Source organism: Myxine glutinosa, chromosome 5 (assembly GCF_964187855.1).
Source record: "Myxine glutinosa chromosome 5, kmMyxGlut1.1, whole genome shotgun sequence".
In the NCBI taxonomy this organism is placed as follows: Eukaryota; Metazoa; Chordata; class Myxini; order Myxiniformes; family Myxinidae; genus Myxine; species Myxine glutinosa.
Window position 1 is genome coordinate 126,037,646 of NC_136265.1, and position 22,625 is coordinate 126,060,270.

General features: G+C 44.2%; 1 protein-coding gene across 1 annotated transcript in view; it reads left to right on the top strand.

Annotated features, from left to right (window-relative positions):
* The first annotated feature begins 4,002 nt into the window (after positions 1 to 4,002).
* Positions 4,003 to 22,625, top strand: part of LOC137427134 (protein-glutamine gamma-glutamyltransferase K) — a 62,055-nt gene continuing 43,432 nt past the window's right edge. The window contains exon 1 of the mRNA XM_068116329.2: positions 4,003 to 4,013. The gene's annotated coding sequence lies outside the window, so the exon portion shown is untranslated. The remainder of the gene's footprint in view (positions 4,014 to 22,625) is intronic.

Genomic DNA, 22,625 nt, shown 5'->3' on the forward strand with positions numbered 1-22,625 from the left:
AGGGCTCGCCCAGAGCGTCCGGGCATGCCTGCTATCGCCTTTCCAGGGCTCGCCCAGAGCGTCCGGGCATGCCCGCTATCGCCTTTCCAGGGCTCGCCCAGAGCGTCCGGGCATTCCCGCTATCGCCTTTCCAGTGCTCGTCCAGAGCGCCCGGGCACGCCCAGCCTCGACTTGCCAGGCCGCAGCCAAACACGCCCGGGCAGGTCCAGACTCGCCTTTCCAAGGCTCGCCCTTGATACCCGGGCATGCCCGGTATAGCTTTTGCCGGGCAAACTTCCCGACATAAATGTGTATATATATTGCTGCCCGATAAACGGGCTTTTCAGAGTACCCGAGTGTGATACATTTATTAAACCTACTCGGACGAATTTCCATCTTTGGTCGCGTCAATTCTTTCAACTCGCGTTGGAGCCCAGCTCCTTCACAACACCAACTACACACTATCCCTTGACGAGACCCTGTCATCCATAATCATAAATTACCACTACCTAAAAGCCAATATTCCTACAACCCTTATCCCCAATACTCGCCTTGGTCACGGCAGATGTTGAAGTGAAGAAGAAGCTTGACAATCGCCACGTGACCTCATCCGTTGGTAGGGTGAATTGGTCTGTTGGTCTGTGACGATTGCAGACGACGTGGGACAGATGTAATAGCCTTGTCCTACGTCCGTGACAGATTAAAAGGCAAATCGCATCAGTTCTACCGACTTGTTCGTCCAGCTTTTTCAATTTATTATAAACTTTTACTGATTGAATTCGACTGGGTGAATCATAACAACCTGCATCGATTTATCTACCATAGTTTTGGCACTGCCACTACCTTTCCAGGGAGACCCATTCCATGCATTAACTACTCTCTGAGTAAAATATCCCTACGCCATACCTTACTCCTGTCTGAACCCTCCTCTTTGCTCTCACGCTGTCCCCTGGTCCTACTACTGTTTGCTGTGCTCAATAACTCTTCTCTACTTAAACATCTCCATTATATCCCCTCGTAACCGCCTTTTTTGTGTGTAAGCCCTGTCTCCTTCGGGCGCTCCTCATAATGTCGTATATAATAATTCATTTGTATTTTATTTTTATTTATTTTATGTTTTATTTGTTTAATGTACATATTCTTATAATAATTTTTGGATGGAATAATTATTGTATGGAATTTTATTTGTTTAATATACACATTCCTAAGCCTGGTGTTGGCTTAGCGGTTAGGGTGCTGGCTTGGGATCCTAGGATCCTGGGTTCAAATCCCGGTCGATCGCTGAATTAACGCCAGGGGGGCTGACTCAGCCTGTCATCCTTCTGCGGTCGGCAAATTGAGTACTAATTAACTGGTAATTCCCTGCGTGTTGCAAGAGGCGACTAACTTTGTTGGTGGCAGGAAGGACATCCGGCTGTAAAAGATTGCTTCAAAAAGGGGACCACGGGCTCGCCGCGACTGGGCCAACGCCTGCACGGCCTGCCAGCGAGCCAAGGTCCATCCCCACACCCAGGTCCCGCTGGCACCTTTCGCCGTGCCTGAACGGCGTTTCGACCACGTCCACGTGGACCTGGTGGGTCCCCTGCCACCCTCGCGGGGGTTCACCCACCTGCTCACCATGGTGGACAGGACCACCAGGTGGCCGGAGGCCGTGCCCTTCACCTGGGTCGCGCCCAGAAAAGGCCAACTCTTGCTCTGCGTGGAAAATGGCCTCTAACGGCAGTTCTTATTATACATATTCACATAATGATTATTGTATGGAATTTTTATTTGTTTAATTTACATATTCTTATAATAATTTTTGGATGGAATTTTTATTTGTTTAATTTACAAATTCTTATAATAATTTTTGGATGGAATAATTATTGTATGGAATTTTATTTGTTTAATATACATATTCCTAAGCCTGGTGTTGGCTTAGCAGTTAGGGTGCTGGCTTGGGATCCTAGGATCCTGGGTTCGTAATCCCGGTCGATCGCTGAATTAACGCCAGGGGGGCTGACTCAGCCTGTCATCCTTCCGCGGTTGGCAAATTGCGTACTAATTAACTGGTAATTCCCTGCGTGTTGCAAGAGGCGACTAACTTTGTTGGTGGCAGGAAGGACATCCGGCTGTAAAAGATTGCTTCAAAAAGGGGACCACGGTGCCCAAAAAAGGCCAACTCTTGCTCTGCGTGGAAAATGGCCTCTAACGGCAGTTCTTATTATACATATTCACATACTAATTATTGTATGGAATTTTTATTTGTTTAATTTACATATTCTTATAATAATTTTTGGATGGAATTTTTATTTGTTTAATTTACAAATTCTTATAATAATTTTGGGATGGAATTTTTATTTGTTTAATGTACATATTCTTATAATAATTTTGGGATGGAATTTTTATTTGTTTAATGTACATATTCTTATAATAATTTTGGGATGGAATTTTTATTTGTTTAATTTACAAATTCTTATAATAATTTTGGGATGGAATTTTTATTTGTTTAATGTACATATTCTTATAATAATTTTGGGATGGAATTTTTATTTGTTTAATTTACAAATTCTTATAATAATTTTGGGATGGAATTTTTATTTGTTTAATGTACATATTCTTATAATAATTTTGGGATGGAATTTTTATTTGTTTAATGTACATATTCTTATAATAATTTTGGGATGGAATTTTTATTTGTTTAATGTACATATTCTTATAATAATTTTGGGATGGAATTTTTATTTGTTTAATGTACATATTCTTATAATAATTTTTGGATGGAATTTTTATTTGTTTAATGTACATATTCTTATAATAATTTTGGGATGGAATTTTTATTTGTTTAATTTACATATTCTTATAATAATTTTTGGATGGAATTTTTATTTGTTTAATGTACATATTCTTATAATTTTGGGATGGAATTTTTATTTGTTTAATTTACATATTCTTATAATAATTTTTGGATGGAATTTTTATTTGTTTAATATACATATTCACATAACAATTATTGCATGGAATTTTTATTTGGTTAATGTACATATTCATGTACTAATTATTGTATGGAAGTTTTATTTGTTTAATGTACATATTCATGTACTAATTATTGCATGGAATTTTTATTTGGTTAATGTACATATTCATGTCCTAATTATTGTATGGAAGTTTTATTTGGTTAATGTACATATTCATGTACTAATTATTGTATGGAAGTTTTATTTGTTTAATATACATATTCATGTACTAATTATTGCATGGAATTTTTATTTGGTTAATGTTCATATTCATGTACTAATTATTGTATGGAAGTTTTATTTGTTTAATATACATATTCATGTAATAATTAATTATTGTATGGAAGTTTTATTTGTTTCATGTATATATTCACATAATAATTATTGTATGGAATTTTTATTTGTGTAATGCTGTTTATTGTAATTATTATATGAAAAATTTATTTGTTTAATGTTCTATATTATAATTATTGTATATAATTTTTATTTGTTTGACGTTTTTAATGTTTAACGTTTAACGTTTATTTGTTTAACGATAAAATTTTGTGAAGCCAAAATTCCATACAAATATCACTATATTATAATTATTGTATGGAATTTTTATTTGTTGAATATACATATTCATGTAATCATTATTGGATGGAAGTTTTATTTGGTTGATGTACATATTCATGTAATAATTATTGTATGGAAGTCTTATTTGTGTAATGCTGTTTATTATAATTATTATATGGAATTTTTATTTGTTTAATGTTCTATATTATAATTATTGTATATAATTTTTAATTGTTTAATGTACATATTATAATAATTATTTTACAGAACCCGTGCTTGTATAATATATACAGATAATAATTATAGAAGGGAACCCAAATGATTCCACATGTTTATTTCAAAATGTCCATTTTGGGTATCAGTACATACATGATTTTGAGATCTTGTGATCCGTTTTGTCCATGACAGTGCATCGACCAGATGGGAACTAGTGCGGCAGGTACAGAAAACGCGTGACTGGGAGCACCTGGTTCATACCACCTGGTGAGGTCTCCACTCCACCCAGCCTTACATATGCAGTTCGGTGTTCACCAAACAAGGCAACTTTGGCAAACACGCCACGAAATTCCCGAGGGGAGGGTTTTGTAAACTTTGTCCTTTAGGCTTTCACATCAAACCCACGATCGTTTCACAAGAGCACACACTATTAGGAAATGGAGTTTCATCACCAGCCTATTATGACTGTGACAAAGTCGAATTCCTTTCACAATTTGAACAAAACACTCCTTTTGATGAAAGTTTTTCCTCCTCCATTTCAGTCTGAACATTCATGATGAAACTTCACTAATTTTCTTCGCTCGACGTTTTCAACACCGTCTGATCCCATTACAGCCGGAAATGTTTGTCCTTTTAGGGTGAAAACAAATGGGCATGGTTTCCGATATTTGGTGAACTGGATTAGTGAAACAATGGGGGCAACCAGAATTGCCTGAAGTCAGCAGATAATTCCAGAAGCAACTTGCATTAAAATTGATCTCGGAACGAGATATTATAGTCCCTACAGCAACGCCAAAACTTTTAAACATTACCATGATCTACAAGTAAACATGATTAGAAATATATATATATATATTGTTACTGATCGCGGTTTAGATGTTATGATGGGCCGAGCGGATGGTCCAACCGCGACCGTTACAGGATCCCCGACTCACCCGATTCACCCAGAACTTTGGCCGTATCGCACCGCAGCTGCCCAATCTGGGAAAAGACTAAAACGACGAAATGCAAAGAGGAAAAGGAATAAAATGAGAAGACGGACAGAAGAGTAATTGGATTTATTGTACACACAAGCAAAAAGAAAGCAGTCACGTTTATTTACAACACATAAGACGCAGGTGACACAGTGCAAATACTAGCTTATACAGACTTAATTAACCCAGGGACAGAACAAACAAAACAAACTCACGTACACAAGAAGGGTGGAAAGGCAGGAGGTGGATGGCTGGAGGGAGAGGAAAGTCCAAGGGGGTCCTGCAGCACAACCGGCGCGTTTAGCAGCCGCCGTTCCTTCGCGGCCCTGCTCAAAACCGCCGTTCAGGCCCCAAGCTGCTGTTGTGGCTGCTGTGGACGTCGCGTGCTTTGCCAGGCCTCGTCTGACGCGTCTGGTCCAAACCCTCCACTCTTTCTTGGTCCACTCACTCCTCACCACTGACTCCTCACCGCAACCAACGCAACCAACTGACCACCACCACCGACTCCTCACCGCAACCAACGCAACCAACTGACCACTGACCACCTCACCACCGACTCCACTGACTCCCTCCTCGCTTCTTGCGCGCGCGCCTTTATAGCGCCTCCAGCGATCAAGCCGCCGGCCTTCAGGACACGCCCATCGGTGTGCTCACCTCGGCCCTGGTTGGTCATGCGACCCTCTGGCTCCGCCCTTGATGACGACGGGCGGGCACGCCCCTCTTCCCCGACCCGAGCACTTGTTCAATGGTGGTTTTGGAGGGGAGGTAATTGGCAATCGAGGCTCGGCAATGACGAAAGGGGATGTGATAGGAAATGGAGATTTTGGGGATGGGAATGAAAGGGGATCTATTCTCTTTCACTGGTGCAATGGAGTACTTCAATTAATGGGAGACACAGCCTTACTCTAAAACACAGAATAAGATATAACTATCAAACAGGGGTATTCTATTATTGGCTGACGTGTATGCTTGTGGACTAATTATGGGATGCCCTTTCACCTTTACACAGCTCCGGAGGCAGGGGGCGCAGAATAAACAATAATAATAATTTACACAATCAAAAAAATATACAGTCCTCATATCCGCAACAATATATACATACATAATTTCAAAACACACCTGGTCACAAGTGTGCCTCACTGACCGGGTCCTCAGTCGAGGTCCTCAGCATCGTCCCATTTCGGCCCTTCAACCTCGATACGGTCAGCTAAGGTGGGCCAGCAGGGGCACATACGCCTCCACATGCAGCAGCTACACCCGGATGCATACATGCCCCCACCCCCAGCCAGTGAGAACACAGACCTCAACAACAAAACCGCCTCCATTCCCAGAATCCACAGCCCCTCATCCACTCACTCACACACCAAAAAATATATATATATAACTGACCACCACCCACATACAACATACACCATTCAAACAAAAACACATTCATGCAAAACTACACCCACTCCTGCAACACACACACCCACTCCTGCAACACACACACACACACACACACACACGCACGCACGCATGCATGCACACACACACACACACACACACACACACTTCACACGTCTCCATTTCTCTTCCGCGCTCAGTCACTACCCCTTTAGGCTGAAATGAATCACCACCCACAACCTATATTTCATACTATATATACATATTGAAACAATATATCTTACTATAATTTACCAAATGTCCATCCGTCTGTCTGTCCGTCCGTCCGTTCCCAGGTACCACAAAATCGGCTGAACCGATCGCAACGAAATTTTGGGTGGGTAATCCTGGGACCCCCTGGAGTAAAATAGGCTATATTGTTTTTCCAATTTCAGCTTTGGTCTCCAGCATTTTCAGGTTTGGACTCCCGCCTAACGTTATTGTCCCGAATGTCCCGGGTACCACAAAAACGGCTGCACCAATCGCAACGATACACCTCCATGCCCGTGGGATTCCCATGGGTGACCCCACTAGTATATATAATTCTGATTTGCATACTATAAAGATTAAATAACCTTGGCATGTCTTCGTGTCATGCTCTGAAAAACGTTTTTGAACACCCCTCATTCACCGCTTTAATCCTGCCATCTTATCATTGGTTTTTACCTGTTCGTGAAATTGCTCTCAATTCATGGAAATGCACACGTTTGAAGAAAATACACAGCCTAAACCACCAAAGAAACAGCCAGAACAAGCTGAATTTAACCCGAGACCAGGTATATTTATTAACAAGCAAATGGCATAGCCATTCCGCTGCATGAAAGCAATGCACAAAATAAATTATGGAACAAACAATGCAAATAACCACTTAACCCCCACTGATACGTGCCCTCGATGCCAACAAATAATCGGGAGATTCTTAATTATTTTACTTATCTGGACCCATCAGACATGTGTTACATATTTATGTGAATGTATGTGAATTACCATTCAGGTCTTTGCTTATCCGTGTGTAGTATATTAAGGGTTGTTGTGGTTGGAGGGTCAGGAGCCCTTCTGAAATAGTGGCCGGAAACGGAAGTGACCGGAAACGGAAGAGAAAAAGACACGAGGAAAAAGGACGAGTATTCTTCTTCCTCGCCCCGCTCCGACGAAAGGTGGGATTGATTGAGCCGTGAGGAAAAGCGGCATTCCCGAGCCTGTCTGGCGAGAGGAGTTACCGGGACGGATACCTGCCCGGTGGACGTCAAACTGTCGTGTGGCCGTGCACCGACCCAGCGTTTGGCGCCGTTCGCGACACCGTCTAAAAAGACGCGTACGGGTCGCCCGTTGGGGCCTAACACGCCTTGCAAGCGGCGTGGGGCTTTTGGCTTGCTTTCCCGTACCCGCTTCGCGTGGCCACGAGGGGCTGCAGCCGGGGTGCCTGGTACGATACCTGCCCGGTGGAAACACGTCCACCCGGGGTTCGTTCAACCGCCCGAGTGCGGCGACGCCGACCATCATCTTGGTCAGGAGGGGCCCAGAGACATTGTGCGGGACCGAGACCAAAAGGGGGTCGTGAGTACCCACGGGGACACACATATATAAGATGGCCATCTTAATCATAGGGAATTGATTGTGGATTGGGAATTGTTGATGGTTGTTTATTGTTGATTGCTCGGGGAAAATCTCCGTGGTTGTATCATTGAAATTGTATGGTATCATTACCTTTGAAATATATCCTTGAACATTAGTTGTCTCTTGGGTGGAATTCATATGGATTGCGTGGCGAAAGCGCATATATAATACAGCTTTCTGGCGAAGTTCCTCTCACGGTCCGGGGCCACCGAGACCAGGTATTCACCGAGGGGACCACGTAACAGAATTGGGGGCTCGTCCAAATTACGATTTGCGGTTTCGCAATTGGGTCTACGTCCGGGATTTAAAATTGTATAACATAATAAAATAATAATTTTTTATTAATTAAAATTTATTAATTAATTATTAATTGGTAAAAAAAAATTTGAGAAATTGGGGTAAAGTCTTGGGTGAAGGTTAACAGGTGTTAACGATAGGCACCATGGCGTTTGTGGCACAGAACTTTGTGGTAACCCCGAGTGAGGCACAGTTCCGAGCGTTGCTAAAGTCGGACCTCTTGAAATTGGCCAAACATTTTAACTTGGAGGTCCGAACTAATTTGAGGAAGGCAGAGTTGCAGGCCACGGTGATACAATCTATGGTGGGATTAGGAACATGGGACGAGTTAGCCTGGGAGTGGCTACCCGAAGAACCAGAAGATGTTGAGCTCCGGAAACTGGAGTTGCAATTACGGAGCCAGGAACGGATTAAAGAAGAAGAAAGGAAAGCAGAAAAGGAAAGAGCAGAAGAAGAAAGGAAAGCAGAAGAGAGGAGAGAAGAGAAGCAAGCAGAGGAAAGGAGAGTGGAACGAGAACTCCAGGAAAGGTTAAAAGAAGAAGAAAGGAAAGCAGAAGCGAGGAGAGAAGAGAAACAAGCAGAGGAAAGGAGAGTGGAACGAGAACTCCAGGAAAGGTTAAAAGAAGAAGAAAGGAAAGCAGAAGCGAGGAGAGAAGAGAAACAAGCAGAGGAAAGGAGAGTGGAACGAGAACTCCAGGAAAGGTTAGAAGGGAGAAAAGCAGAGGAGAGGAGAGCTGCAAGGGACCTCGAAGCAGAGGAGAGAAAAGCGGAAAGGGAATTAAAGGAACGTGACATGGAGCTTCAGCAAGAAATCAAATTCAAGGAGCTGGAGTTAATGAGAGAACGGGGAGAGGCACCACCCTTGCTGACGGGGTCGACACCTAACCAGAAAACCTGGGATGTGGGCAGACATGTGAGGCTGGTTCCACCGTTCAGTGAAAAGGAAGTCGCGAAATTTTTTCCACACTTTGAGAAAGTGGCTCGACAATTAAACTGGCCGGAGGAGGCCTGGACCATACTCGTGCAAAGTGTGCTGGTGGGGAAAGCTCAGGAAATTTATTCGGCGCTACCAATGGACCAATGTGCAGATTATGAGGTACTGAAGACGCACATCCTCAAAGCCTATGAGTTGGTTCCGGAAGCTTACAGGCAAAAATTCAGGAATGCCAGGAAGAGGGAGAGTGAGACCCATGTGGAGTTTGCCAGAGTGAAAGAAAACATGTTTGATCGGTGGTGTGAGTCAAAAGGAGTCGGGAAAGACTTCGAAACATTGCGGGACTTGATCCTGGTGGAGGAATTCCAGCAGTGTGTCCACGAGGACATCAAAGTGTACCTGCAGGAAAAGAAAGTACCAAAGTTGTGGGACGCAGCCACCATGGCAGATGATTATGCCTTAACCCACCGAATAGGGGTCCACAAACCTAACTCCTCGCCTAGACTTCAGCAGGGGAGTTATGGAACACCCGGTGCGGAGAACGACCTTACATGGCGGCGGCCTCGAGATGATTATGGGGACAACTATGATACCCCAACGGTTAGAAATCCGAGGGCTACGGGCCCAAGACAAACTTATTTTTCGGGGGGCTCAAGGCCGACCCCGAGGTTCTCCCCCGGGCCTACTTGTGCTTTTTGCCATAAAACTGGACACTTGATGTCCCAATGTTACCTCCGGAAAAGGGAGAACCCGGAACGGAATCAGTCTAGTGCGACTCCGAATGCACTGGCAAGTGTGAGAAATCATTCTTGGAGAGCAGAGCTGGGGGAAGATTCCCCTGTCAAAGGTACGGCGTCCCGGGAGAACCTTGTTCAGGAGGGCTACAAACATTTCATTTCAGAGGGGTTCGTGTCGCTGGATGGCGACCCGAGTAACCAGAAGCCAGTTAGGGTATTGAGGGACACAGGAGCCCACCAATCGTTGATACTGGAGGGCATTTTGCCATTGTCGGAGAAGACGGCAACTGGGGTTAGTGTGCTTTTACAGGGGGGTCGGGGGCTATGTTAAAGCTCCGCTTCATGTCATCCAGTTGAGTTCTGAGTTGGTATCCGGGCCGGTCACCGTAGGCTTACAAGCCACCCTTCCTGTGGAGGGAATCTCTTTTATTATCGGGAATGATTTGGCCGGGGGGCGAGTTTCGGGTAATCCAATAATGGTGGACAAGCCCAGTAAGGAAAATAACACCACTCGGTTAGAGATGGAGATTCCGGGTATCTTTCCATCCTGTGCAGTGACTCGGGCTATGGGTAGAAAGCACGCGGAAGAGAAGGAGGAAGAAAGAGAGGGGGAGTTGGAACCCTTAGAGGTACGGGAAGACAACTCGGAAAAGGGAAATAACCAGGGGAGGGATTCCCAGGAATTTCGAGAAATGGTAGCGTCTGGAACGCAAGGGGACGTGGAGTGTCCGTCGGAGACCGCGGAGAACGAAGTGGAGCAAACCGCGCTGGTCCGAAGGAGACTAGTGGAAGAACAACACGAAGACTCGGAGATCCAGAGGTTAATTGAGAAAGCCGTTACGGAAGAAGAGGCTACGAAGATACCTGTGGGGTATTTCATGAAGGGGGAAACCCTAATGAGGAAATGGAGGCCCCCGGAGGTGCCCGCAGACGATGAGTGGAAAGTTCACTATCAGATTGTGGTGCCACCGCTGTACCGGAAGGAGATCTTGAGTTTGGCACATGAGACCCCTTGGGCCGGGCACCTGGGAGTGAACAAGACCTGTGACAGGATATTGGTACATTTTTTCTGGCCGGGACTGCGACGGGATGTGGCGGAGTTCTGCAAGTCCTGCCATTCTTGTCAGCTGGTGGGAAAGCCGAATCAAAAAATCCCACCCGCCCCGTTAAAGCCAATTCCAGCTTTTGAAGAGCCATTCAGCCGAGTCATTGTGGACTGTGTGGGCCCTTTACCCAAAACCAAAGCTGGACATCAATACTTACTGACCATCATGTGCGCGTCCACCAGGTTCCCCGAGGCAGTGCCTCTGAGGAAAATAACGGCGGCAGTTATTGCAAAGGCCTTGATTAAATTTTTCACTTGGGTTGGTCTACCTAAGATCATCCAATCGGATCAGGGGTCCAATTTCATGTCCACACTGTTCCAGCAAGTGGTACACCTGTTGGGGGTGGAACAAGTAAGATCCAGCGCCTACCATCCCGAGAGCCAAGGGGCCCTGGAAAGGTTTCACCAGACTTTAAAGAATATGATCCGAACGTATTGTTTTGAATGTGCCAAGGATTGGGATGAAGGGATACCCCTATTGTTGTTTGCGGCGAGGGAGTCCGTGCAGGATTCCTTGGGATTCAGTCCGTTTGAACTGGTGTTTGGACACGCAGTGCGGGGACCGTTGAAATTGGTGAAAGAACAGTGGTTACTACAGGAGTCCCGGACACCGATGGTGGAGTATGTGTCCACAGTAAAAAACCGATTGGCAAAGGCGTGTGAGATGGCACGACGGAACTTGAGAAGGGCCCAGGGGAAAATGAAGGAGAGACATGACAAGACCTCGCAGATAAGGAATTTCAGTCCTCAGGACCGGGTGTTAGTATTGCTGCCCGTTCCAGGTCAGCCCCTCCAGGCTAGATATTTCGGTCCTTATGCAGTGGAGGAGAGGGTGAATGAGACAGACTACGTGGTGACCACTCCCGACCGACGAAAAAAGCGACAGTTGTGTCATGTCAACCGACTGAAGAAATATCATGAGAGGGAACCGGTGGAAGACGTAGTTCCTGTCTCACCGGTCGTACCGGTGACAATGGACGGAAACGCCGGTGTGAAGTTTGATAACTTGGATGACCAGGCCTGCCCCAAATTGACGAACACCGAAGTGTTGAATCATTTGGATGAGAAGTTAGGTCATTTAACAAGGGAACAGCAAGGACAACTGTCCAGCCTAATGTTCGAATTTAAACATTTGTTCACAGATGTACCTGGTCGTACGGACTTAGTATATCATGATATCGAGGTGGGGGAGGCCACTCCAGTGAAACAACACCCCTATCGGATGAACCCGGTGAAGATGGAGTACCTTTGGAAGGAGATGCAATATATGTTGGACAATGACATCATCGAACCAAGCAACAGTGAATGGAGCTCCCCATGTGTGTTGGTTCCGAAACCCGATGGCAGCTTCCGGTGTTGTACAGATTTAAAACGGGTGAATGCAGTGACCAAGACCGACTCCTATCCGCTCCCGAGGATTGACGACTGTATTGATCGAATAGGCCCAGCTAAATTTGTTACCAAATTTGACTTGCTGAAAGGGTATTGGCAGATCCCTCTTACCGATAGAGCCAAAGAAATCTCAGCTTTGGTCACTCCGAATGGGTTATATCAGTACAAGGTCCTCCCTTTTGGGTTGAAGAACGGGCCGGCTACATTTCAACGACTGATTAATAGGCTCATTGCAGACCTGGAGGGGGTGGAGGCATATCTGGATGATGTAATCATCCACACCATGACCATGGAAGACCACATTAAGCAAATCCATGCATTTTTTCAGACGATGTCCGAGGCAGGTCTGACCATCAACTTAGCCAAGAGTGAATTTGTAAGAGCACAGGTAGTGTTCCTCGGCCATGTAGTAGGGCAGGGTCAAGTACAACCAGTGACCGCCAAGGTAGAAGCTATCGATCGCTTCCAAGTCCCAAAGGGGAAGAAAGAGCTGATGAGATTCTTAGGTATGGCGGGGTGGTACCGGCGGTTCTGTAAGAATTTTTCGGATGTGGTAGCCCCTTTAACGAGTTTGTTGAGAAAGGAGACCCCATTCGTTTGGGATGGCAAATGTCAGGCGGCCTTTGCCCATGTCAAAGCGATACTAATGAGCTCTCCGGTCCTAACCGCTCCGGACTTTCAGGCACCTTTCAAGTTGGCCGTAGATGCAAGCGATGTGGGGGCTGGAGCGGTCTTGTTACAGGAAGATGAGGATGGGGTGGACCACCCCGTGTGCTACTACTCCAAAAAGTTCAATAAACATCAGGCAAATTATGCCACCGTGGAGAAAGAGACCCTGGCTCTCCTGCTAGGGCTTCAACATTATGAGGTGTATTTAGGAATCACGTCCTTTCCCATAAAGGTCTTTACGGATCACAACCCCTTAACCTTCATTCAAAGAATGAAAAATAAAAATCAGAGGTTGATGAGATGGAGTTTGGCTTTGCAGGGGTTCAACTTGGAAATTGAACATGTATGGGGCCGGGACAATGTCGTGGCGGACGCTTTGTCCAGATTGAGTTAATCTGGGGGGGGGGGGGGGGGGGGGGGTTGAGTTATCTGGTTTGTTTCTCCAAATTGGCCGGCAAAGAAAGTTTTCGCTGGGTTCAAACTTTCTTTCTTGAAGGGGGGGGAGTGTTACATATTTATGTGAATGTATGTGAATTACCATTCAGGTCTTTGCTTATCCGTGTGTAGTATATTAAGGGTTGTTGTGGTTGGAGGGTCAGGAGCCCTTCTGAAATAGTGGCCGGAAACGGAAGTGACCGGAAACGGAAGAGAAAAAGACACGAGGAAAAAGGACGAGTATTCTTCTTCCTCGCCCCGCTCCGACGAAAGGTGGGATTGATTGAGCCGTGAGGAAAAGCGGCGTTCCCGAGCCTGTCTGGCGAGAGGAGTTACCGGGACGGATACCTGCCCGGTGGACGTCAAACTGTCGTGTGGCCGTGCACCGACCCAGCGTTTGGCGCCGTTCGCGACACCGTCTAAAAAGACGCGTACGGGTCGCCCGTTGGGGCCTAACACGCCTTGCAAGCGGCGTGGGGCTTTTGGCTTGCTTTCCCGTACCCGCTTCACGTGGCCACGAGGGGCTGCAGCCGGGGTGCCTGGTACGATACCTGCCCGGTGGAAACACGTCCACCCGGGGTTCGTTCAACCGCCCGAGTGCGGCGACGCCGACCATCATCTTGGTCAGGAGGGGCCCAGAGACATTGTGCGGGACCGAGACCAAAAGGGGGTCGTGAGTACCCACGGGGACACACATATATAAGATGGCCATCTTAATCATAGGGAATTGATTGTGGATTGGGAATTGTTGATGGTTGTTTATTGTTGATTGCTCGGGGAAAATCTCCGTGGTTGTATCATTGAAATTGTATGGTATCATTACCTTTGAAATATATCCTTGAACATCAGTTGTCTCTTGGGTGGAATTCATTTGGATTGCGTGGCGAAAGCGCATATATAATACAGCTTTCTGGCGAAGTTCCTCTCACGGTCCGGGGCCACCGAGACCAGGTATTCACCGAGGGGACCACGTAACACATGCCACATGAGATAGACATGGGAGATTCACAAGACAATGAAGAATGTTATGCAAACTCGAGGCAGAATCTGGCAAGATGTTCCAGTCCCAGCTGGGAGGGCCAGTTCCGGCTGGGAGACGTTCGTTTTGTGCCACTGGTCGAGGAGAGAGAAACAGACGCAGCTCGTTCGGCGAGGCGTGGCATAGTCGTTTTCTCCCGCAAGCTTTGATGCAGCCAGCAGTACTAAGGACAAGGCAAAACTTATCTTCTTTCTCTGGCACACCTGCTTTTATTACTTCAGACATGATCGTCTTTTATGAGCCCCGCCCCTATGCTTTCACTGGCCATTGGTCATCAATCGGCATGGTGGGTGGGGTGATTCAGCATTCCCATGAGCTCAACATCAACTCCACTAGCTCTAACGGCAACACAACCAACTGTAATGCCATTCACCATGAGCATATGAGCATTCCCACCAGCTCTACCGACATTCACCTCGAGCTTCCTGAGGGTTTTTGACCACCAAGGGCCACTATGAAGTGTGTATTGGGATGTGGGGTCAGACAGTGTGCCGCCGGCCCACAGGCAAAAGGTAACCACCATGAGACCAATAACTCCATAGCTTTTCAATGCCCAATACGTCGTGAACCCCCTCCCCCCCCCCCCCCCCCCCCCCCCCCCCATGAAAAAGCTCACCCAGCCGGACAGCGCCAGTATATACATATAGATAGGTGCTGTTTGACGGCGGTTATTTATTTTCCTGCCAAACTAGCACTGCAAGGTCTAGTGAGCACTTTAGATAGAAACATTTACACAGATAACAGAGGACAAAGACATTAAAACATTAAATAAATGGGTGCAAATGGGTTGATAATTCTAGACGCAGACATTATGGAAGGTCCAGGGTGCCTTTCTGAACACAATAGCAACGCATGTCTGATATTGCATTTAATTATTTTACGCTTATGCTAAACATTCTCTTTTAGGAAATAACTGTACTATACTAATCATATTTAACCTATAGGAGTCATTCCCCCAACAATAATTTGCTATTTCCGAGTGAACTTAATGTTTAGTCATCATCATCGTTGCCCTCCTTATCTGAAATGGCCATTACTGTTTGACTTGCAAACTATTTCAACGTGAATTTGTTTGTAGTAGATGAGCTGCTCAACCAGACAACAATCATATTCTACAACTATTGGGGATGCCTCTTCGTGGTGGCTGCACCCCCCAACGCAAGTCGGGCCCCAAATCTTCCCCATTCTTCCCTGCTGCCCAGTTTCGTCAGGTCAGCACGGGCCGGCCCTTTGCCTCTCTGTCTCTGTCTCTCTGTCTCTCTTTCTCTCTCTAACCCTGTTGTGGTCCCGACTTCGTGAAGGCGGGGTTATACCATCCGGAACGTGAGGGATCTCTGGGTCACACCTGAGAAATAAATTGGCTGTCTCTGTGTCGTGGCCTTGTTCAAGAGAACGATCCGTGGCCATACAACAACAGGAACAAAAGCAACAACAAGTTACATTTTGTCTTCGTGCCTGTTGTTTGTGTCTTTTTTGACGTCCTTAAAAGCAGCATGTGTCTTGTTTGGAATGATTTTCCATTTTGCTTGACTGACAAACTAAAGCAATTGCTATACCACGAGTGCACTGCTAAACTGCAGGTTTGTGTTCCGATTCGTGTTCTACAAGAGTGTTTAAAATGTAAAATTATGTTGAAATTAAGTAGTTCCTCAATCATCGACTGACGTGTGTCAGACAGGCAGAGCGAATGCACCAATTGGTTAACCTCGCTTTGCATCATACACGTGGGGAAAATACATAATTTATATAATATTGAATCTGTATGTATACATTAGGTCTGGTGTTCGCTTATAGTCAGGGCCTTAGGGATATTTTGGTTCAAATTCTTCCAAAAGCATCAAATTTGGCGCAGATGTTGCCCATGCCATACTCTTTCGATTTTTGACGGGCGCCAAGGGCGGTATGATCCGGGGACCATACCGGTCCATCCCGCCATGTCACCTGACCTATGACGTCATAATTAGGATATGCATCCAATCACATGGCGTACAATAAGTGGTCAAAGTTCAAAATGAATCGATCGAAAAATGAAGGCAGGGATCCATTTTTAAGGTTTTCATAAAATCCAATATGGCCGCCAGGTCACATGACCTATGACGTCATATTTATGACATGTATACAATCATGTATACATGAACCCGGATCATGATCGCACAAAAATTAAACACAAGGATATGGCATACAGTTCATAAAACATCAAAATCCGTACCTTTGTAATTCGACTGATGAACTGCATATGCCTGAAAATTAGGAAATAGACATGTAAATATTACCTCTAATTGTCAAAAATAAGGTCAGAGTTCGATTACCCAACCCAGAAACATAAAATGGTGAACCTCGCGTAAATCTTGACAAAAAACTCAAAAACCGACATGTTTGACTCAAAAATGACCTTTAAGATGACCTTGAGGGTTGACCTTGACCTCGAATCATCAAAATAACATCATAATTGGATTCCTCGACCTCGAAAACCCCTGAAAAGTGGTATCATACATGATTCCAACCCTTTTGGTTATTTAACTGATTTTCCTCTAATCCGGGTGGCGGCCATTTAGTATTTCGCCAATATGGGGCCCCCTGGGGGGGGGGGGCGCCCGCCTTGGCGCCCGTCAAAAATCGAAAGAGTATGGCATGGGCAACATCTGGGCCAAATTTGGTGCTTTTGGAAGAACTTGAACCAAACGGCCCCAAAATATCCCTAAGGGCCCTGACTATTAATGGTTAAGGTGGCTGTCTTAAGATATTAGGACCTTGAGTTTGAGCACCAGGTGGGTTGACTCAGTCTGTCATCCTTCCAAGGTCAGCAAAATGAGTGCGACCTGTCCAGGATTGTACTCCTTAGCCGATGAAACGGCTTCGGAATCCCTATGTGCCTCTCGGCATAAAAGGAATTTTTGTTATTATATTCATACATTCCAAACCCATTCTGGTTGGACAATGGAATACAAATGTAGTAATTTTAATTGGAATTTTGGCTGGAATGTTTTGGCACATTTGTGCTTCTTGTTACCTATTATTCCAAATATGGACGAAGCATTATTTCTCACATATCAATAGCGTTTAATGAGTTATGATACAAGCAGTGGGTAGTGGTAGCCTGATAGGTATGCTGGTGTGAAGCTAACTCGCTTTTTTGGTGATTTAATGTTGTATTTTAATTAGCGCTTTTGACACTTGAATGCAAAAATATATTTTGGGAATATATATTTATTTTGGGAAAAATATATTTCCCCTGCTCTGCGGGGCAAAATGGCCTCTAAAAGTGGTTCTTTGATTTATCCAATTCACTTTGACTTGATATAACAATATCTTGTAGAACATTTTTATAATTATTTTCTTTTACACATTTAAGTTTTCCATAAGGTAAATAAACCTGGTGTTGGCTTAGCGGTTTGGGTGCCGGCTTGGGATCCTAGGATCCTGGGTTCGTAATCCTGGTGGATCGCTGAATTAACACCAGGGGGGTTGACTCAGCCTGTCATCCTTCTGAGGTCGGCAAATTGAGTACCAGTTCACTTGTAATTCCCTGTGTGTCGCAAGAGGCGACGAACAGGGTTGGCAGCAGGAAGGGCATCCGGCCATAAAACATTGCTTCAAAAAGGGGACCAAGGTGCCCAAAAAAGTCCAACCCCCGCTCTGCGGGAAAAAATGGCCTCTAAAGGTGTTTTTTTTTTTTTTTAATAAGGTAAAGCCTGAGACATAGCCCATCCATACAAATTGTTAGTATCATAATACATCAAGTAAGAACTATCTTTTGTTGCATCATAACCAGGAAGATCTCTTTGAACATACTTGAGCTATTTCTCCTCTTTAGCCTTCTCTATCATCAAAAGCATATCTACATCACTGATTAAATCCAAATCCTGTTTTCTCATTTTTAGCATAGCACTCCAAGCCAACCCTGGAGCTGTATAATAATGAGCAGCGTCTGATCCATATGAATCCTTGTTATGACAAACTTCTCTGAAAGCCCCAAACACATTAGCCAATAAGAGCACATCAGTGTTAAGATACAAATCATGATATTCACCGAGATTCTTTATATTAAACTTCTTCCAAACATTTTGTGCTTGAGTATAATCTTTATCAGTTGTATGAGTTTTATTCAACTTGTTGTAGAAGTCTTCTTTAGAGGGGAGTTGTGTCTCTTCAAACAAGTCGTGTAATTAGTGGTGGAAGTTGTGTAATTGTAGATTTTGCTGAAAAACTTGAAAGCCTACCTGATAAAGTGAGATTGTTAGTTGGAGATGTGCTTTCTTCTATCGCACAGGCAGGTGTAAAACTAACTAAAAGGGGTAATGGATTATAGCTTTCTCATAAATAAAAAGACAAATGGTTTAAACAATTTGGAAAGAATACAACATCAAATATTGAACTCCCCAAATATTGTAACAAACTAAAAATTGATAATGTGGTTATTTGTATGAGAGATGAATTAACAAAGTTGTCTAAAAATACAAAGAATATTATTATGAATTTAAAAGATAATAATGGGAATGGTTCTCATTGGGTTTGTATTTATGATAGTCAGAATTTTTTTTATTTTGATAGTTATGGTCTTCCTCCACCTCCTTGAAGTAATAAAGTTCTTACAGAATGGTGTTTATCAAACATTTCAAACAGCGGAATGGCGGAACAGGATTTTTTTGTAGTAAGCCGGGGAATACAAACTGATTTAACAATAGGAAGATGGGGAGGTATTACTTGTCATCATATTAATCTCTCATATATTTCTGATACATAAATGACAGCAAGAAGACTTCAAGAAAATTATAATTTCTGTATCCAAGTTGTTGGCTTAGCGGTTAGGGTGCCGGCTTGGGATCTTAGGATCCTGGGTTCTGAATCCTGGTTGATTGCTGAATTAACACCAGGGGGGTTGACTCAGCCTGTCATCCTTCCGAGGTCGGCAAATTGAGTACCAGCTTGCTGGGATGAATGATCACGGTGTGTACCTCGATTTAGAATAGGTACACCGTATCCCTGTGCATCGTAAGAGCGTGACCAAGGGTTGGCGTCAGGAAGGGCATCCGGCCATAAAAACATTGCCTCAAACAGGGAACCATGATTGTCATGGGGCCCGCAACCCCTGCTCTAGCGGGGAAAATGGCCTTAAAACGATCATTCATTCATATTCATTCATCCAAGCATACCTACAAGAAAAGGGTATTTGGGATTTTAATAAATATGTTCTACAACATAAGAATGGGAGTTTAAAAAAAAAAAAAACTGGTTTTATACTGATGTTAATAAACCTACAAATGTAGATTTAATTAAAATGTTAAATAATGAAAAGGTTTTAAAGCGGATAAAATACAACGCTCTTTTAGAAATTCAGAATAAATTTTATTGGTTTCCTGTTGTAAAAAAAATTATTTTGGATGCAGGAATATCAAGAAATCCAGATGAATATATGTTTGATATTCTATGGGGAGATGGTTCAAGGGTATTAAGGGACGAGGAAGGAGTTGAAGAAGAAAATGAGGCAAGGGTGAAGGAAGAGAGGGAGAAAAGAGAGAAGGAGGAGAGTGAGAAAAAGGAGGAGGAGAGTGAGAAAAAGGAGAAGGAGGCAAGGGATAAAAGAGAGAGGGAAGAGAGGGAGAAAATGGAGAGGGAGGAAAGTTTTACATAAATGTTTTTTTTTTTCCCTAAATAAATGGAAGAGAGAGTGGAGGCATTCCTAAGGATTATTTATGTTTTAAAAATCAAGATAGAAATGTATATGTTGGAAACCAAAAAGGTTTTCAACACGCTTTGAATTTTTCTCATAAATAAATGAGTTATTGTGTTAAGTGTAAAAAGAAAACTAATACTGAAAATATATCATATGTTAAAGGTAAAAATAATAGAGTTTATCAAAAGGGAATAAATACGTTTAGTGTGTGGCTCTAAAAAGTGTCAATTCATTTCTAAGCATAAAAGTGGGAGAAATATACAAAAGTTTTTGTCGTGTAGTAAATTTACAACAACTGGAATTCCGGGGGAATTACATCTACTTCAAAATAATATTTGACCCTGTACTCATGGGTGGCAGATCATTTGGGGGTAAAAGACACAATTAATTCTGGTACTATGGGCTCAACCTCTGCATCCTGAGTCCAATGTAGGCCTAGCTGGTGGCCTCTTCGGATCACCGCTCTTAGTACGTTCCTGATTAACCTCTTGGACCGAACACCTGTTAGGTCCACCAGCTCGTTCACAGGTTTCCAACCGTATCCAAAGTCATGCCGGAGATGGCAGACTTTTAAAATGTTTAAAATGTTGGCCACTATAAAATGTTGGCAGAAATCGCGACTCCTCGGGATATCGGGGAAAAGTGGATTAAAAAATAAAGGCTCGTGTGCAAACATGTTAGTGCCATACAAGTCTGTTTGACTACTTTTCGAAACGCTTTGCCAGGTGTTCAAAAGGCTCTGATGAAAGACTGGAAGCAGAGATGCATCAACGTGTTGTAGGTTGGTCAAAAACAGTTCCTGACCGTAATCGGGCCTCCCAGTGCGTCGAAGAATAGAGCACGCCAAGGGCTTGCCTGGTGAATGTTCTGCATAAAGCAAACATTGAATGGAGCGGGGGCGGAAGGCCAACAGGCGGCATTTCACGTCAACGAGACCATGACCACCCTCGGCAGAGGGACAACATATGGCGCTGGATGGATTTCCAGCCTCCCCAGTGGTAACCTCCCCCAAAAAAATCCACCAGTTTGCTCTGAATCACTTGAAGCAAAACCTCCGGTAGTTGCAGGCAGATGAATCGGTGCCACAAAAGGGTAGTGACGAGGTTGTTAACAATAAGCACACGACCTTTATAGGAAAGGTGGGGTAGAGCTCTTTTCCATCGGCTCAAACGCTTATCCACCTTGTCAGTGATCCTCTCCCAATTGTTCTGGACATACTGAGGAGGGCCGAGAAAAACGCCCAAATACTTGATGCCATCGTTTGCCCACACTAGCTCTGCAGGAAGAGGGGGCGGTTGTAATAACTGTGGCACAGGTAGGTCATTGTTGGGAAAAGGGAACCATAGAGCCTTGCTTTTCCCCCAATTGCATCTTAATGATGAGGCAAGGTTGAAGTCCAACAAACACTTTGCCAAGGCGTCACTGTCGCATTTTCTTTTTATGATGACACATAGGTCGTCGGCATATGCAGACAGGGTCAAAGGTGGGTGTCTTGGAGAAAGAACAAGTCCAGGGATATCTTTTCTGAGGGCGATTAAGAGAGGTTCCAAGGTGAGGGCAAATAATAGACCTGAAAGTGGACAACCTTGCCTTACCCCTCTCTGAACCTTTATGGGTGGGCAAAATTCGTTGTTAACTTTGATCAAGCTGGAGATGTTTGCATATAACAAAGCTATGTAGGCTCTAAAATTAGTACCGAGCCCGCAAGCTTGTAACACCTGACACAAAAACTTATGATCAATGCTATCAAAGGCCTTTGCAAGGTCAAGAAACACCAATCCAAAATCCTCTTTGACACATTTACCGGTCAACAAATCTCTGATTAGGAATATGTTGTCGAAGATGGATCTGCCAGGGATGCTGCAACTTTGATCAGGTGACACCAGATCACCAATAACTGTTTTAAACCGGTTCGCAAGGACCTTGGAAAACAGTTTGTAATCCGTGCACAACAAAGAGATCGGACGCCAGTTTGACAGGTGTCGGAGATCGCCGGTCTTTGGTAGCAGGCAGAGTACTGCTCTTCTAAAACTGAGCGGTAATTCTCTGGATAAAAGAGACGCATCCAGAACGTTGAGCAGCTCTGGGCCCAAAATGTCCCAGAATGCCAAAAAGAATTCGGTAGGTAGGCCATCGATGCCAGGGGCTTTCCTTCCCCGACTCCATCTCAGCAAGTGCACTGGTTAACTCTGGAAGGGTAATTGGAGCATTCAGTTCTAGACGTTGGGCCTCAGTCACAGAAGGAAGATGAGAGGTCAAAACATTCATAATGTCATAAGAAACAGTTTTGGCTTTGAAAAGATCAGAAAAGAAAACGATTACATTTAATCTTATATCACTTGGATTAGTAAGGATGTTCCCCCCTGGGTCCAAAACTGAAGATACAAGTCGTGTTGATTTATCTACAGTTTCTAGATGAAAGAAAGACTTAGTTGGGGTATCTGAAACCTTGATATTCTGTATTCTTAGCCTAACCAGTGTGCCCGCTGCTTTTTCATGGATCAAATCCCTTAATTGGGCCTTCTTCGAGTAGCAACCGATAGTTCACTGCGTTTCTCTCATTGGCCAGCTTGCCCTCTAACCT